Genomic DNA, 15,573 nt, shown 5'->3' with positions numbered 1-15,573 from the left:
AAAGGAGGGAAAAAGGATGATCTAGATGTTCACATACAAGCTTTCGAGCAGTATGCTGAACTAAAAAACATTGATGAAGATGATTGGGGGGAATATTTTCCACAAACCTTGAAGGAGGCAGCGAGGAAATGGTACTACCATTACCCTGCATGCCAGCTGAGATCATATAACAAATTACTTAAGGCCTTCAGGTTGGAATATTCCGACAATCGAGGGGACGAGGATATTCTCTATGAATTGGATCAGATCAAACAGAGGAATTTGTCAGTCCGCAGCTATGTAGAAAAGATAAAAGAATTGACCAAGCAGTTGCAAAAACCGTCGTCTGAGAAGAGATTGAGGGCATGGTTTCTGAATGGGTTCAGAAGCAAGAAGCTTAGGGAACAAGAAGTACCAGCCCCTACAAAGAAATTCAATGATCTGGTCCAAAGAGCATTAAAGCTGGAACAGCATGCTAAGAAAGAGAAGAGCCACAAGAAGCGAAGGACCAGTAGCAGTAGCTCGGCTACTGAAGCTTCCGATTCCAGTGCAACATCCAGCAGCTCCGAGAGCAGCTCCAATGAACGAAAAAATGAGAAATCAAAGAAGGGATCATGGACCAAGAAGATTGAAGAAATGGCTAGGCAAATTGAAGAAATTAGCCACACACGACAACCGGTCCGAAAGATGGAGACTTGGTGTTCAAGATGTAAATCCAAGGACCACATCTCCACTGAATGTCCACAATGTACCTACTGCAAGGCCTTTGGTCACCTATGGAATAATTGTGGCATCAGAATTCACCATTTTAAGAAAGGAAAGGATCTATCAGTGGTTGCCTACACTGAACCAGTGAAGGTAGAACTAATCAAAGTAGCTCAAGAGGAAAGACCAGGTACCAGTGGTACTGGTCAAGGACATGGAAGATACCAACCAGGAATGGGCAGAGGAAGAGGAAGAGGCAACTTCCAGACCAGGATCATGAATTACTATACCTGTGAGAAGTATGGTCATTTTGCAGCCCAATGTCCACATGCACCGGCTACTGAGGTTAAGGCACTAGAGCCAGTCCCAGTCAGGGTGGTTACCAGGAGCAAGGGAGTGATTATTAAAGAAATGCCAGACATTTCAGAAGTACCAGTCAATCCTAACAGCAGCAAGTGGGCTCAACAAAGGGAAGTTTGGAAGGCTAAAGGTAAAGAAAAGGTGGTAGATGAGTGGAAAGAGCAGCGGGAACTAGCAGCTAAAATCACAGAGGATTTAGCTAAGAAGCTGCCAGAGCAGCCAGAAAGTTCCGAAGCTAGAGTCATTCAAAAGATACCAGCCCAATCGACTGATAAAGATCAGTCAGTACCGGCCATGACAGAGACCATGCTGGCTGTAGTACAGGGACTAGCTTATGAAATGGGAGTGGATGGAAAGAGTAGAAGTACTGCTAAAGAAGAATGGCAGTGTGAAGACACCAGTTCTTCAAGCTCTGACAATCAGTCTGACCAAGAGCAAGAGAAAATTCATGTGAAAATTTGTGATAGAATCCAGAAGCTGACTGTAGAGCTGGAGGATATAAGAAAGACCTTGCCTGAGGTGGCCAACTTTATCAGACAACGTAGGAAGACTGAGGCAGAGGCCAGAACAGTGGACCTGACGGCTGTCCGAGATGATGAAGTTCCACTTATTCAGGTAGAATACAAGGTCAGGAAGCAGTGGGAACCTCTCTCAAGCATCATACTGGATGGAGTAGGAGTCAACATAATGGGAGCCCATCTTCAGCAAAGAATGGGTATCACTAACATGAAACCAGCACCATTCAAAGTAAGAATGGCAGATCATCGAGTCGTACAGGCGACGGGCATGATTGAACACATGCAGATACGAGTTGGGAGGGAGAAATTCAAAACCAGTTTCCTATTCTTGGATGTGCAGGGAGCATATGGAATGCTACTAGGCCGCCCATGGTTAAGAACAGCACATGCTGTCCATGATTACGCAAACCAAACTTTGACCATAGAAGGGGCCAGTGGCAGAATCAAAATCTAGACCAACAACACCAGGAGCTGGAAAAAGGAACTAAGGCCGAAGGAGTTGTGTCAGAAATACAGAGCCAAGAAAATTGAGCGAATGCTAGGAGCTATGAATATATTTCCTTTGGCAGAAATTGATTTGAATGCAGTCCTGCTGAACAAAGAGCAAGCTGACAAGCAGAAGAGACAATTCCTTGATCAGTTTATTGAAGTCAATGCAGGGGAAATAACAGTTCAGCTAACTGGAAGAATAGAGGAACCATCTGATATTGGTGTAATGGAAGAACCAGTATGTTCTGAAGAGTACCCACTGGATCAGAATAAAGATTCAGAAATGAATGGACCTTCTTGGGACTACGCTGAAGAATCGACCAAACAAAAAGGAGGCGGACCAAACTGGTTGCTTCCAGACGATCAGGAAGTAGAGGAGTGGAACCTGGGATCAGAGGAAAATCCCAGAATGATCAAAGTCAACAAGCACCTCAAACCGGCAATAAAGGAAAAGGCACAAAAAATGTTCCAAAACTATAAAGATGTGTTTGCCTGGGAACATATAGATTTGAAGCGAGTATATCCTGAAGTCTGTCAGCACCGAATACCACTGAAACCGGATGCTAGGTCATTCAGATTGCAAAGATACCGGATGAACCCCAACTATGCAAAGAAGGTCAAGGAGGAGATTGATAATCTTCTCAAGGCTGGGTTCATTATGGAAGTAGCAAGCAGTGATTGGTTATTTCCCATAGTCGTCGTTCCTAAGAAGAATGGGAAATTAAGAGTTTGTGTCCACTATAGGAAACTAAATTCCCAGATAATTAAGGATCCATTTCCCTTACCTTTTACTGATATGTTGCTTGATGAGATCGCAGGATATGAGATGTATAGCTTTATGGATGGTTATAGAGGCTATAACTAGTTACAGATTGCTCCTGAAGATAGGGCCAAGACCACTTTCATCATTGAGTAGGGAGCATTCATGTATCTGGTGATACCTTTTGGCCTGTGCAATGCACCAGCTACCTTTCAGCGGTGTATGATGGAGATGTTTAATGAATTTCTTCATCGGTTCCTCGCCATTTTCATGGATGACTTCACTGTCTATTCAAACAACACCTTCTATTCCTAGAGATGGTTTTTAAACGCTGTCAGGAGAAAAGGATTTGTTTGAATCCATTCAAATCTGTATTTCTGGTCTGGAAGGGGCAGCTACTGGGACATGTGGTTTCCCGCAATGGAATAGAAATGGCCAATGACAAAATACAGTGTGTCCAGCAAGCTAAAGCACCCAGAACTGCTTCAGAATTGAGTTCTTTCTTGGGGTATGTAAATTTCTATAGAAGATTTGTACACAAGTTTGCTTCTCAAGCAGTAACACTATATGAGCTTACAAAGAAGACCAGTAAGTTCAACTAGACTGCTGAGTGTGAGAAGAGTTTTCAGAATTTGAAAAAAGCCATTACCAGTAAACCAGTCCTTAGGCAGCCGAATTGGGATATTATTTTTCATGTACATGTAGATGCTTCAGGATTGGCAATGGGGGCAATATTAGCTCAGCCAAATGGCAGAACAGACTATCCGGTCTATTTTGCTAGTCGGAGATTCAGTCAGGCTGAACAAGGCTATACGACTACTGAAAGAGAAGCCCTCGAAATAGTTTTTAGCGCTACGAAGTTCAGGCATTATCTATTGGGGAAGTTATTCCATTTTTATGTGGATCATCAAGCTCTTCTATTTCTGATTAACAAAGTTATTATTCAAGGCAGGCTGATAAGATGGATGATGTTCCTTATGGAATTTGAATTCAGAATTTTCCATAAGCCTTGCCGAAACCACTATGGAGCTGACTTTCTTTCCAGAAGTACAGAGGGATATTCAGAATCACCTCTAAGAGATGAGCTAGTGGATGCTGATTTATTTCAGTTAGAAGTAGAAGAATCAGTGGATCCTGAATGGTATGATATTTATCAATTCCTTTCCCAAGGTACCTTTCCAGAGGATTGGAAACAGAATCAGAAGAAAGCTCTGATCATAAAAAGCCTAAAATTTACCATCATCGGAGGAGTACTTTATCGACTAGGTGTGGATGGTATACTTTGAAGATGTTTCCCTATGGGAGATAGAATGCAAGTTATTTCAGAAGCGCATAATGGCGAGTCTGGTGGACACTTTTCCAACAAAGTGACCTACAAGAAGATCCTGCAAGCAGGTCTGTGGTGGCAAACACTGATTGTTGATGTCATATGTTTTTGTAAAACTTGTGACATATACCAAAGAATGGGCCGACCAACAGCTGCAGACATGACTCCCTTAATGCCAATACAACCATTGGGAGTATTCATGAAATGGGGACTGGATTTTATGGGACCTTTTAAGAAGGTGACTCCCAGGAAGAACAAGTATATCGTGATGGCTACTTGTTATGTTACCAAGTGGGTTGAAGCCAAGGCTCTTCCTGACAACACAGCCAAGTCAACTGCAAGGTTTCTGTTTGAGAATATTGTCTGCCAATATGGATGTCCATTAGAAATTGTGACCGATCAAGGAACACATTTTATCAATGATATTATGGAAATCCTATTGGATATGCTTTCAGTCAAGCATCGGAAATCTACCCCTTACTATCCTAGATGCAATGGACAGGCTGAAAGTAGCAACAAGACAATAAAGACTATTCTCACTAAGGTGGTGCAAAAGAAACCAGACCAGTGGGACTTGAAGCTTCAGACTGCTCTATGGGCTTATAAGACAGCTTATAAGGTAACTACTGGAATGACACCATTCAGAATGGTGTATGGTACTGAAGCAGTGGTTCTTATGGAGTTTGTAATCCCCAGTCTGAGAATGGCTGTGAAGTATGGATTAGACTTCAACCATAATCTTAACAAAAGGCTGGATGAATTGATGCAGTTAGATGAACTCAAGCAAAGGGCTATATTGGAACAAGAAATTGTTCAACAACAAAGGAAGCATTGGCATGATCGCCGAATTAAAGTTCGAGAATTCCAGAAAGGAGACTTAGTGCTTCTATATCAGTCTAGATTGGGTCCAAAGAAGCCGAATTTGAAGATTGCCTGGGCAGGACCTTTTGAGGTTGATTGGGTCTTCTCCAATGGCACAGTCACATTGAAATATTTATCTAGACTAATGTTGCCGGGAGTGTATAATGGAGCAAAGATCAAGCTCTATTATTCAGAGACCAGAGAAACTGAGTTAGAACAAGGAACTAAGGAACTAGAGGTTGTTGATCAAGAGATACCAAAATCAGATATTTTTGGACTTTTTCATGTGCAACCAGTTCCAGTTTCAGAACCAGTACCAGAAGGACCAGATCAATCTGATCTTAGAATCACTACCAGTATGGTTGTACCAGAATCGGAATCAGTTCAGTACCAGTATGGACACACCTTCCAAATTTTAAGTGTCCAACTGTCAAATGGCACGCCAGTGATAATTATTACAAGGATGGGTCGCAATTTTGTCCAATGCATGTCTACCACGACAGCAACGACGCACACAAGTCTAGGAGCGGCGAGTGGTGGAGCTTTTATGGCGCGAACACGTATAACAGTCAGGAGAGTTAGCATTTTTCCCCATAAATCTCCTGCGTGACGCTTTCCTTCTGTCAACCATTCGCCATCGCCGAGCTCCGAGGTTTCTTCACTACAGCCGCAAACTTCAACTTCTGACGAGACAGCTGACTGTCAGACAGTCTTACCAGCAACACCAGGAAACGGCTATGACACAATTAAGTCATCTTCTCCTTCGCCTGTCTCATCGTCGTCGACCTCACAGTGTATGGGTAGAAGGAAACGCTCAGAGAAGATGCAGGAAACTCTTGAAGAAACCCAGGCTATAGTTGTTGAGGCAAAGGCAAGCCTTCCCGTTCTTCCATACAGTAAAATCCAATGATATGTATTTACTGATCACGCAATGACTCTGCTACAACTCTGGGATCTGCGAGTTGTGTTGCAAGCTACAAGGATTGCTTTTGATGCAGATATCATCAAGCAAGTTCTTGATTCCTTTGATGCTGAAACTAGCAGTGCTATGGTAAATAGTAGAAAGGTGTCAGTGACACCAGAAGCCATTGCATTCGCATTTCGGATGCCTAACGAGCCCAAACCGTCTGTGGCAATTGCGCAGCAAATAAGTATCGCTCTGAAGGAGGATGAAGCGGCTAGAAAGAAGTGCAAGGCAAGTGCTCAAGGAGTTCCAATAGTAGGACTGGAAGCCTCCGCTGCTTACAGGTTTGTAGCTGAAGCAGTCAGCCTGAAGAACAACCCAACGTATGTGTCAGAAAAATTATTTTCTATGCTGTTAGCCAAGATACTGGATCCACAAGTCCATATCAACCTTTGTCAAATACTCTTGCATAATGTACTCCAACAGACTGCCAAGCTGAAATCTCAAACTATTTTCAAGGCATGATATGTCTGGAAATTCCTGTATTGGGCCACTACAGGTAAAGCAGGCTTGAAGTGAGCAGCCCATTTCTGAACCAAAGAAGATTGAACTGTCCTCAGACGACGAGGAAACAGACATTCAAACGGTTTCCAATGACCTGAAAAGGAAAGCCACGACAGAAGAAGCTGGCAGTTCAAAGAAGCCAAGAATTACACTGACAAAAAGCAGTGAGTTATTGAAGCAAATAGAAAGCCAGGTTAAGGCAATAAGCACTGAGAAAGCTGAGATATGTAAAATTGAGCAGCAATCTGTTCAGAAGACTGTTTCTGATCAGTCAGTTATCAAACATACAGTTGCTATTGGATCTGGGAAAGATCATGTCAAGCCAGTCTCTATTGAGAAGATACCATACCAGTCAGGGGACAAAGGCAAGAGTCAACTAGACAAAGGGAAAGGTCCATCGTTCTCAACTTTGTCTGGTGGAATTTCTGCCATTACTGGAAGCCCTCTGCAACTGGTAAAACAGGATAAGTTGCAGCAAATGCAAACTCAGAAATTGAGAGGGCATCTTTTGCTCAGCAAAGCTGATTATGTAACTTTACCCTATGTGGCTCCAGTGGCAATATATGAACCTGTTGATTCTGATCCAACCACGGTCAAAGACAGATGTTCAGTATTGATACAGTCTTCTTGGAATACCATTGTCAGTTGTATGGGACAATTGGTGGAGGCTGCAGGATCAGAAGACGAAGTCAAAAAGCTTAAAGCTGACTTGGCAGAAGCACAACATCAAATTGAAACACTCCAGAAAGCCCAGGAAGTACAGAACATACAACACAGGGTACTGGAAGCTCAATCAGAAAGGACTCAGGAATTGTTGAACAAAAAGTTAGCTAAGGCTGAGTCTGAAATTATGATCATCAAAAGTCAAAGGAATGAAGCGTTGAGAGCTGCCGAGCGAGCTGAAACGATGCTCAGGATGAAGCGGGAGGAATTCAAAAATCTGCTATTGCACCATACAACTTTGAAGCGTTCGCTGACTGACAGATACATCTACAATAGCTTGTCTGAAATTTTAAACCCTTCTGGCAATGTTGTTTTTGACTTAGAAAATTTAAAGTCCTTGATGGAAAGTATGCAGAGCGATTTGCAGGATAAGGTGGGTGAGTTCAATAATGCTCTGATGAACCAAGCTATAATGGATTATATTGAGCAACAGACTTCCCCGGATGAAGAAGATGAAGAAGATGAAGCTGATCAGGAGGAGGAGGATCAAGAAACTGGGCATACACAGGATGATGATGATGCCCCACCACCATCTCCACCTCCAGGACCTGGTACTGGAGGGACAGGGCCAGATGAAGAAGGCCAGTCATCACAGCCAGACCAGCCAGACCAGAATGAGGGTCAGCAGGAAGGACAGGATAAAAAGCACCAGTCGGGTAATCAACAGACTGAAGAGCAACAGCCCAGTAATACTGGGAATCAGCCAACTGATCAGTCCCATCACAGCAGAGAGGCTAAAGGGAAAATGAAGGTTCATGATGAGGGACCAGTGGCTGATCATCAGCATCCACTACAGCTCATTACTTTGAATAAGCAACTGAGACATCAACAGGCCTCCATCACCAGACAGTATCTGGAGAATGATGCTCTCTAGACTGATTTAGAAAGATTTCAAAGACTATATGTGGGAGCCAGGAAGATGGTAGACCATTGGAAATCAGCTGCTTTCCATAATAAAGAAGCTTGTAGACTACCTGCGCATCCCAGTACAGTCCAGTTGTTGGAACGAGTTCCAGAATGGATACTCAATGCTGATGAGAAAGTGATAAACCCGCACTGGCAAAGGCAGTCTACTGCAGATTATCGGTCCTTAGCTCTAGAACTGGAACTTCTGCTGGGTAACAAACCAACTTACCGCTGCATGAAGGATGTTAGGGTACAACTCAAGGAAGTTCTAGTACAAATGCAAGCTGCCAGAGGTGTTTTGGATCAGAGAGTCAAAACCATTCTTGAGGAACAGACAGCTACTAGCAGAGGACCTCAAACGCGAATGTCAGTAAGAGCACAGGCAACTGCTGTCCGAACCCTCTTCTAGTTAGTGAGAATCACCAGAAAGATGATGCAGCAGGAAAACCAAGCTATTCTCAATTTCCTGGAATTTGTGTCTGATTCTCCTGTTCTCTTATATGATGTTCCAGCAAGAGAAACTGAGCTTCCAAGATTCTTTCTAGCAATGTATCCTCAACATCAAGAACCAGTTGATCGACTCACATATTTCAAAATAACTGATGAGCTTCAGGATTGGTATGAGAGATCAACTGTGGAATGGAAGACTTGGTAGACATTGTTCAATGATGCTCTCCAAATCAATGACATTCGGGCAATGAAAGAGGAGCTGCATAGGATTCAGCTGTGTATGGGCCAATGGAAGATTCAAGTCAGAGGATTGACCAGGATTACTAATCAGTTGCTACAACTTACGGTCGAATCTTCCAAATTTCCTGAAAAAGACATTGCAGCAAAGCTGGGTCTGGCACCGCAGTATAGAGAGATGGTTGAGATTCTTTTCGAAGCTCGCGTCAAAACAAATCAGCCTCTTCCAGAAGGATGGATCCATACTGCTTCGCATTGTCATAAGCTGGCCAGAACTAGACTGAGCAAGGGCAGGCGTACACTGTATGATCCTGACACCAAAACCTATCATTCTCTCATGCCCTATGAGGTAGAGATGACCACAGACCGGCAGGATCAGCTTGAGCAGGAGGCCATTTACCGACTGATTCAGAAAGAGAATGCTGGTGTTGAGACTTCTCAGGCACCATCCCGGTCAAAGAGCAAAGGCAAAAGGAAGACGGTCCAATGGAAGGATACTGGGTAGTTCCATCTCAGAATTCAGTGGCGACTTTTCTTCTCAGCAGGCAGGGAGAGATGACAGCTCTACCTTGGCCTGATGATAGCTCCACCTTGGCCTGGTGAGAGCTCCACCTTGGCCTTTTCCGCTGCCTCCTACAATCCTTGGTCCTTCTTGAACTCCTGCATCCCAACATCAGAACCAGACAATGGATTTTTCAGTTCCACACCAGAACCAAACGATGGATTTTTCAGTCTCACATCCGAATCCGAGGGGAATTTTTTGGAAATTTTGGAATCTTGCCAAAATTCAAGAAAGAAGGGAAGGATGTAGACGGCTGGATAATTACCATGTGGGAACGTGTTCTTAGACAATGGGCAACGAATTACTCAGTAATTACTAGAGTAATTACTACAGTAAACCCGAAGTGTATAAATAGGGCCCATTACATTATTTTCGGGTTGGCAATTGTTATCACTTGTATTAGCGCTTTGGGCTATACTTGTACTTGAGCATCAGTAGCAGTATTGTCGGCTGTACTTTCTCTCTCTCTGTAATCATATTCACTGTAATGTTGATCTGTAATCTCAATCATGGCATATATTTCAGATACTTACTTCTCGTCCAGTCTTCTGAATCTGAATCTGAATCTGAATCTGAACCTGAACCTTATTCCAGTCTATAAGTCTGATTCTTATTTCAGTATCCATATTTCAGTCTAGTCTCTGGATTCTGTCTAGTTTGCTGTCTGAAATCTTCCCACACTAGTAGTTGGAATCCTTCAACACTGGAATTAGCTGTCTCAAGAGATCAGCTCATCCAATTCCACTCTCTCTCATCAAATCTTGATATCAAGACTCGTCAAGTAAATCTTTGATATTTGTTCAGATTTCTATTTTGACAATGAAAATTCTTTTGTTCCTCCTCCCCTCCCTATCTCTCTCCCCCCTCTTTTTGTCTCTCTCTATCATCAAGTCTTGAGTCAAGAATCTCTCTCTCTCTCTCTCTCTCTCTCTCTCTCTCTCTCTCTCTCTCTCTCTCTCCCCCCCCCCCCTCTCTCTCTCTCTCTCTCTCTCTCTCTCTCTCTCTCTCTCACACACACACACACACACACACACACACACACATACAGATACACAAAGCCTTTTTAAGACTTGTCGAGTAGATGTTTGAAATCTATCTCATTGGATGAGAAGAGGAAACTACCGTAAGCTTTGAGTTTGGCAGATTGTTTATCATAGTTCCTCTTAAATACCAAGTCTTAAGTTCAAGACGTTAGATAGAGCTTTGAGGTCTCTTGATGTGTTCCTAAGCCATTAGAATTTCTTTCTCTCTCTCTCTCTCTCTCTCTCTCTCTCTCTCTCTCTCTCTCTCTCTCTCTCTCACACACACACACACACACACACACACACAGTTTTTTCAAGAATCATCGAGTAGATGTTTGAGATCTATCTCATTGGATGAGAAGAGGAAACTACTGTAAGCTTTGAGTTTGGCAGACTATTTATCATAGTTTCCTCTTAAATACCACGTCTTGAGTTCAAGAGGTTAGATAGAGCCCCTCTCTCTCTCTCTCTCTCTCTCTCTCTCTCTCTCTCTCTCTCTCTCTCTCTCTCTCTCTCTCTCTCTCTCTCTCTCTCTCTCTCTCTCTCTTTGCATTGCCCGATTTGTGGAAGCACTACCAAGAGCTCAACATTTTCCAAAACTCTTAAACATAAAATATCAAAGTACAGTCACCCTTCAAATTTGAGGGCTACATGTAGAACCCTTGCCACAAAGAAGGGCAAAACAATAGTACAACTTTGTGAGTAGATAATCTCCATATCTCTCTATCAAATATTTGCAGGCTAACAATAAACACATAGCTTTACAACGTTGTGTATGGAGGCCTACCTTATTATTTTCGCAAGGTAGATCAATAGCTTGAGGTTTCGCATTGGCCACAAGTTGGCCACAGTTGGCATCACTAGAAAATAGAGAAAGAGAGTGAATTACACTTGCACTTCTAAGGAATTACTACCCCTCTCTCTCGCTCTCTCTCTCTCTCTCTCTCTCTCTCTCTCTCTCTCTCTCTCTCTCTCTCTGTGTGTGTGTGTGTGTGTGTGTGTGTGTGTGTGTGTGTGTGTGTGTGTGTGTGTGTGTGTGTGTGTGTGTGTGTGTGTGTGTGTGTGTGTGTGTGTGTGTGTGTGTGTGTGAGACATAGCACAAAACACTCCAAGGTTTTAGTGGGTTGTATGACCTACATTTTAAGGTATAAATCATAATATTATAGCTTAATTTGAAGAATACTACAATCAAATTTCTTTGTCGTCTCTCTCTCTCTCTCTCTCTCTCTCTCTCTCTCTCTCTCTCTCTCTCTCTCTCTCTCTCTCACACACACACACACCCATCTAGGCCAGGTCGCGTGCTTTACGCGCTCTGCTCGGGCCAAGCCAGGCCGTGCCGCCATCCCACGGCGCCTTGTCATTTCACCAAGGGGGCAAGGAAATGTACAAAAAAGACTCTGCCCATTGCCCTAACCTAAGCAACCTGTCCCACAGAAACTCAAAAAATATGTGCTTCGACTGCAAGGGAAATCTACGCCCTCGACTACAAGGGAAAAAATCTTGGACCTACGATGCAGCGACGAGGCTCTCGCTCCCCAATCAGGCGGACACGGCTCTTTGTGCCCACCCCACGGGTGGATCCGATGGACCGCCTTCACTCTCAAGTTCAAGAGCTCAAGGATGAGAACACAGAGCTCAAGGCGCGTCTTGCAGCCCTTGAGGCACATTTCTCCTCCTTGGAGTCTCAAAACAAAGATGATAGCGAGCACTATCTCGCCAAAGCAAAGGAAGTCGAAAGCACCTTCACCGCAAGCATGGCCAAAATTGCCACCGAAGTCCAAGCAACAATCGTGGCAGTCTCCTCCAAAGTAGAAGAGTGCATGCAAGAACGCCGTCGACGGAAAGGACTAGCACTATCTGTACGTATCGGCGGCCTGCCATCTACTTGGTGGGAAGAGAACGACGACTGCGCTACAACCCTAGTGAAACTCAACCAAGCCATCCACCCAACCGAGTTTGACCCCAACACAATTGAGAGGGTTCACCAAGAAAACCACACCAACTAAGGCATCTTGGTCTTCAAGACTAAAGAGGCGCGCATTACACTTCTACAACAAGCACGACTCCTCAAGGGCACCACGGTATGGATAAGCGAGGCCTTGACACCTGCCCAACTTAAAGTCAAGAAACAAGAACTCCAAAAGGTTCGAGAGGCACGAGCAGCCGGCAAATGGGCCGTCTATTGAGGCGGCAAAGCCATCATCGAAGAATTTCGGGCTCCAAAAACCCCCAAGCCATCTTCCCCTTCTCCCTCCCCTAAGTGACATATGTCACAAATTTTGCTGTATCCACCTTAGCCATGATTCTCTATGTACTCCTCTAGTAAGAGGTCCAACCAGTTTTCTTGGTCCCATAGGTCATATCTGACCTCCGTGGACGATAATGAATCTATCTATCTATCTATCTATCTACCTATCTCTCTACCTCTCTCACACACACAAGACCCAAGAGACTCAGATCCACCACAAAAAACCCACGGTTTAGTGTGATCCTACCTACAAATTTTAAAACATTTCAATAATTGCTATTGTCCACGCATAACTTCTCTCTTTCTACCACCAATGTTGGAGGCTTAATTGATTGAAACAAGTCAGTCAAGTATAACCTTTCTCTGCATGTAGTTTCTCAATTTAAAGATAGAGAGCAGTATAGGATTGCATTGTGAGAATTCCCTAAGATAAATACTCTCTCACACACACAAGACCCAAGAGACTCAGATCCACCACAAAAAACCCACGGTTTAGTGTGATCCTACCTACAAATTTTAAAACATTTCAATAATTGCTGTTGTCCACGCATAACTTCTCTCTTTCTACCGCCAATGTTGGAGGCTTAATTGATTGAAACAAGTCAGTCAAGTATAACCTTTCTCTGAATGTAGTTTCTCAATTTAAAGATAGAGAGCAATATAGGATTGCATCGTGAGAATTCCCTAAGATAATATTCTCACGTGCTGAGTGTCGAACCCTCTCTCTCTTTCTCTCCTCTCTCGCTCTCGTTTTACTGCACCTGCACCTTGCCATGGTGAACCCTACCGGCTACACCCCCCATAGCTAGCTTCATATCACTTGGTATCAGAGCAAGGCGGTTTTGCTTGGCATCGGTCTTGGCTCGACACGGCGTGGGAACAGCTGCCTGCAGAGAGGAAGCACGCATGTCGACCTGCAGAAAATTGAACAAGAATTCCATCAACCACTTCGCCCTGGCTTGCTGGTGAGATCTCGTCTCTTGAGCGCCTGCAAATTCGGCCTTCTCAGCCTGCTGTGAGCATCACTATCATCCTCGCCATCGCGCTGTTGTGCTCGGCTTCGCTACAGAGTTTTTATTTTCACATTGATTAATATCAATTGTCCACCTCATTTGACCCCTTTTGCCTTTAATCAAGAGCCCATTCACATCCACGGTGCTGAGCAGTGATTATCGGCCAGCAACAAACAGGTTCAACAGTATATTGAGAAGCTACAAGGTAAGTTTTCCAAAAACGCCGCTACACGGTGTTGAAACGACATTAGCCGACAACGATGGTATCTAGCAAGATCTCCAAATGGTGGCAAAGAGGATCTTCTCGAGGTTTTGGATGTTCTCAAGGTTTGCTAAGCAATGATTACAGCAAGGGAAATCTAAAGCTTTCACAGCATATCAAAGCAAAAGAAAAGTAAGTAAAGACTCATTCAACAATTTTCTTAGATCATTCGGTAGATCAACAAAGAATTCCAAATTGTTCGGTGTCATAGATTTGTCATCATTTGTCTATTTTCAAAACCATCATACAATTTTCAGTCAAAGCCTTATTTTAGCCTATAAATAGTCAATTATTGCCATGATAAATTGTACAGGTTAGACACTGCCACACATGAGTGGTAAGACCTCCCAAAAATACCAGTTTTTTGTTCTCAGCCCATTTACGTCCTATTTTGTTATCGCTTCTATGAGGTTACTGGGTACACCTGAAACCCAAGGTTTGACAGTGAACCAAAAACTCCAATCATTGGTAGCTAATTTTTTATCTACACCCTATCTCTTCAAGGGGGCATTATCATAGCACCAGGTTATGGATAAACAAGAAATCCTTGGTTGTGAGAGAACCTAAAACTCACGGTTGACGAGTACACCAAAAACTCGAGGTATCATGAGAGGGCTTGTCTAGTTCGGGCTTGAGGGGGTGATTGTTGGGTGTTCAAGCACGGACCGGTTAGTCAAGCCCGCGGGAACAAGCCTCTCAAGGCATGCAGATAAGATTAAGTTCAAAGTTCACTTTCCATGCCAACTTTGCATAGCAAACTATATATGTAAGGTTATTTTTACACAAATATCAATCAATCATAGCGTGAGTTTTCTTTTGTGCTGAGTGTCGAACTCTGTCTCTCTCTCTCTCTCTCTCTCTCTCTCTCTCTCTCTCTCTCTCTCCTCTCTCGCTCTTGTTCTACTGCACCTGCACCCGCCATGGTGAACCCTCACCTGCTACACCCCCCATAGCTAGCTTCCTATTAGCATTGGCATATGCTCAAGATGCAAGGCAACAATTGAAGTTTCTAGCCACCGCTTCAAAGGTTGCTCAACCACCAGAGGGTTTGTAGGGAAAGTCTACAAATGGGTGCAAAGACCTTGGAGGATTCCCTTTTTTTTTCAATTATCTGCATCCAATAATTCATTTAGAATTATGTTTTTGTCTGATAAAGCCAATTTAGCAACAGGTCTTGTTTTTGCTTTGACTCTCTGCTACTATGTGCCCAAGAGATCTACTGTGTGCCCAAGAGATCAAAGGAACATGAAAGATTGGCTTTCAAAAGAAGCCAACAATCCATACATATATAAAATTGAACATATCATTGGGATGTACTAGCTATCACCAGTTCTAGAAGACTAAACAGATCATCCCATGTACTAGCTACTACCACCAGTCCTAGAAGACGGCAAATCATCCCAAAGATTGATGAATACACGAGAAGATCACTAGACATGCACATATACATCTTAGAGGTAAAAAGAGCAATCGTTGATAATGACCCCAATAGGCATGAGAATGAAGCAATGGCTACCACCAAGCCAGAGAGATCTCCTTCATGTTCTCAATTAGTCCCCCGCCTTCACAACAATTTGCGAACCAGCAGATCACAAACAAGGGCAAGAAACCCATCTGAAGTAGCGCCAGGTGGAGGAATCCCACTTACCGATGCCAACCCCGAAGCTCATGACCTGGAAGCAA

General features: G+C 43.5%; 1 pseudogene; it reads left to right on the top strand.

Moving 5' to 3' along the window:
* The first annotated feature begins 11,878 nt into the window (after positions 1-11,878).
* LOC147465888 (uncharacterized) lies at positions 11,879-12,734 on the top strand (annotated as a pseudogene).
* Positions 12,735-15,573: the final 2,839 nt, after the last annotated feature.

This window comes from Adiantum capillus-veneris, chromosome 1 (genome assembly GCF_014529385.1).
Source record: "Adiantum capillus-veneris isolate H3 chromosome 1, ASM1452938v2, whole genome shotgun sequence".
Taxonomy (NCBI): domain Eukaryota; kingdom Viridiplantae; phylum Streptophyta; class Polypodiopsida; order Polypodiales; family Pteridaceae; genus Adiantum; species Adiantum capillus-veneris.
This window is presented reverse-complemented; position numbering and strand designations above follow the sequence as displayed.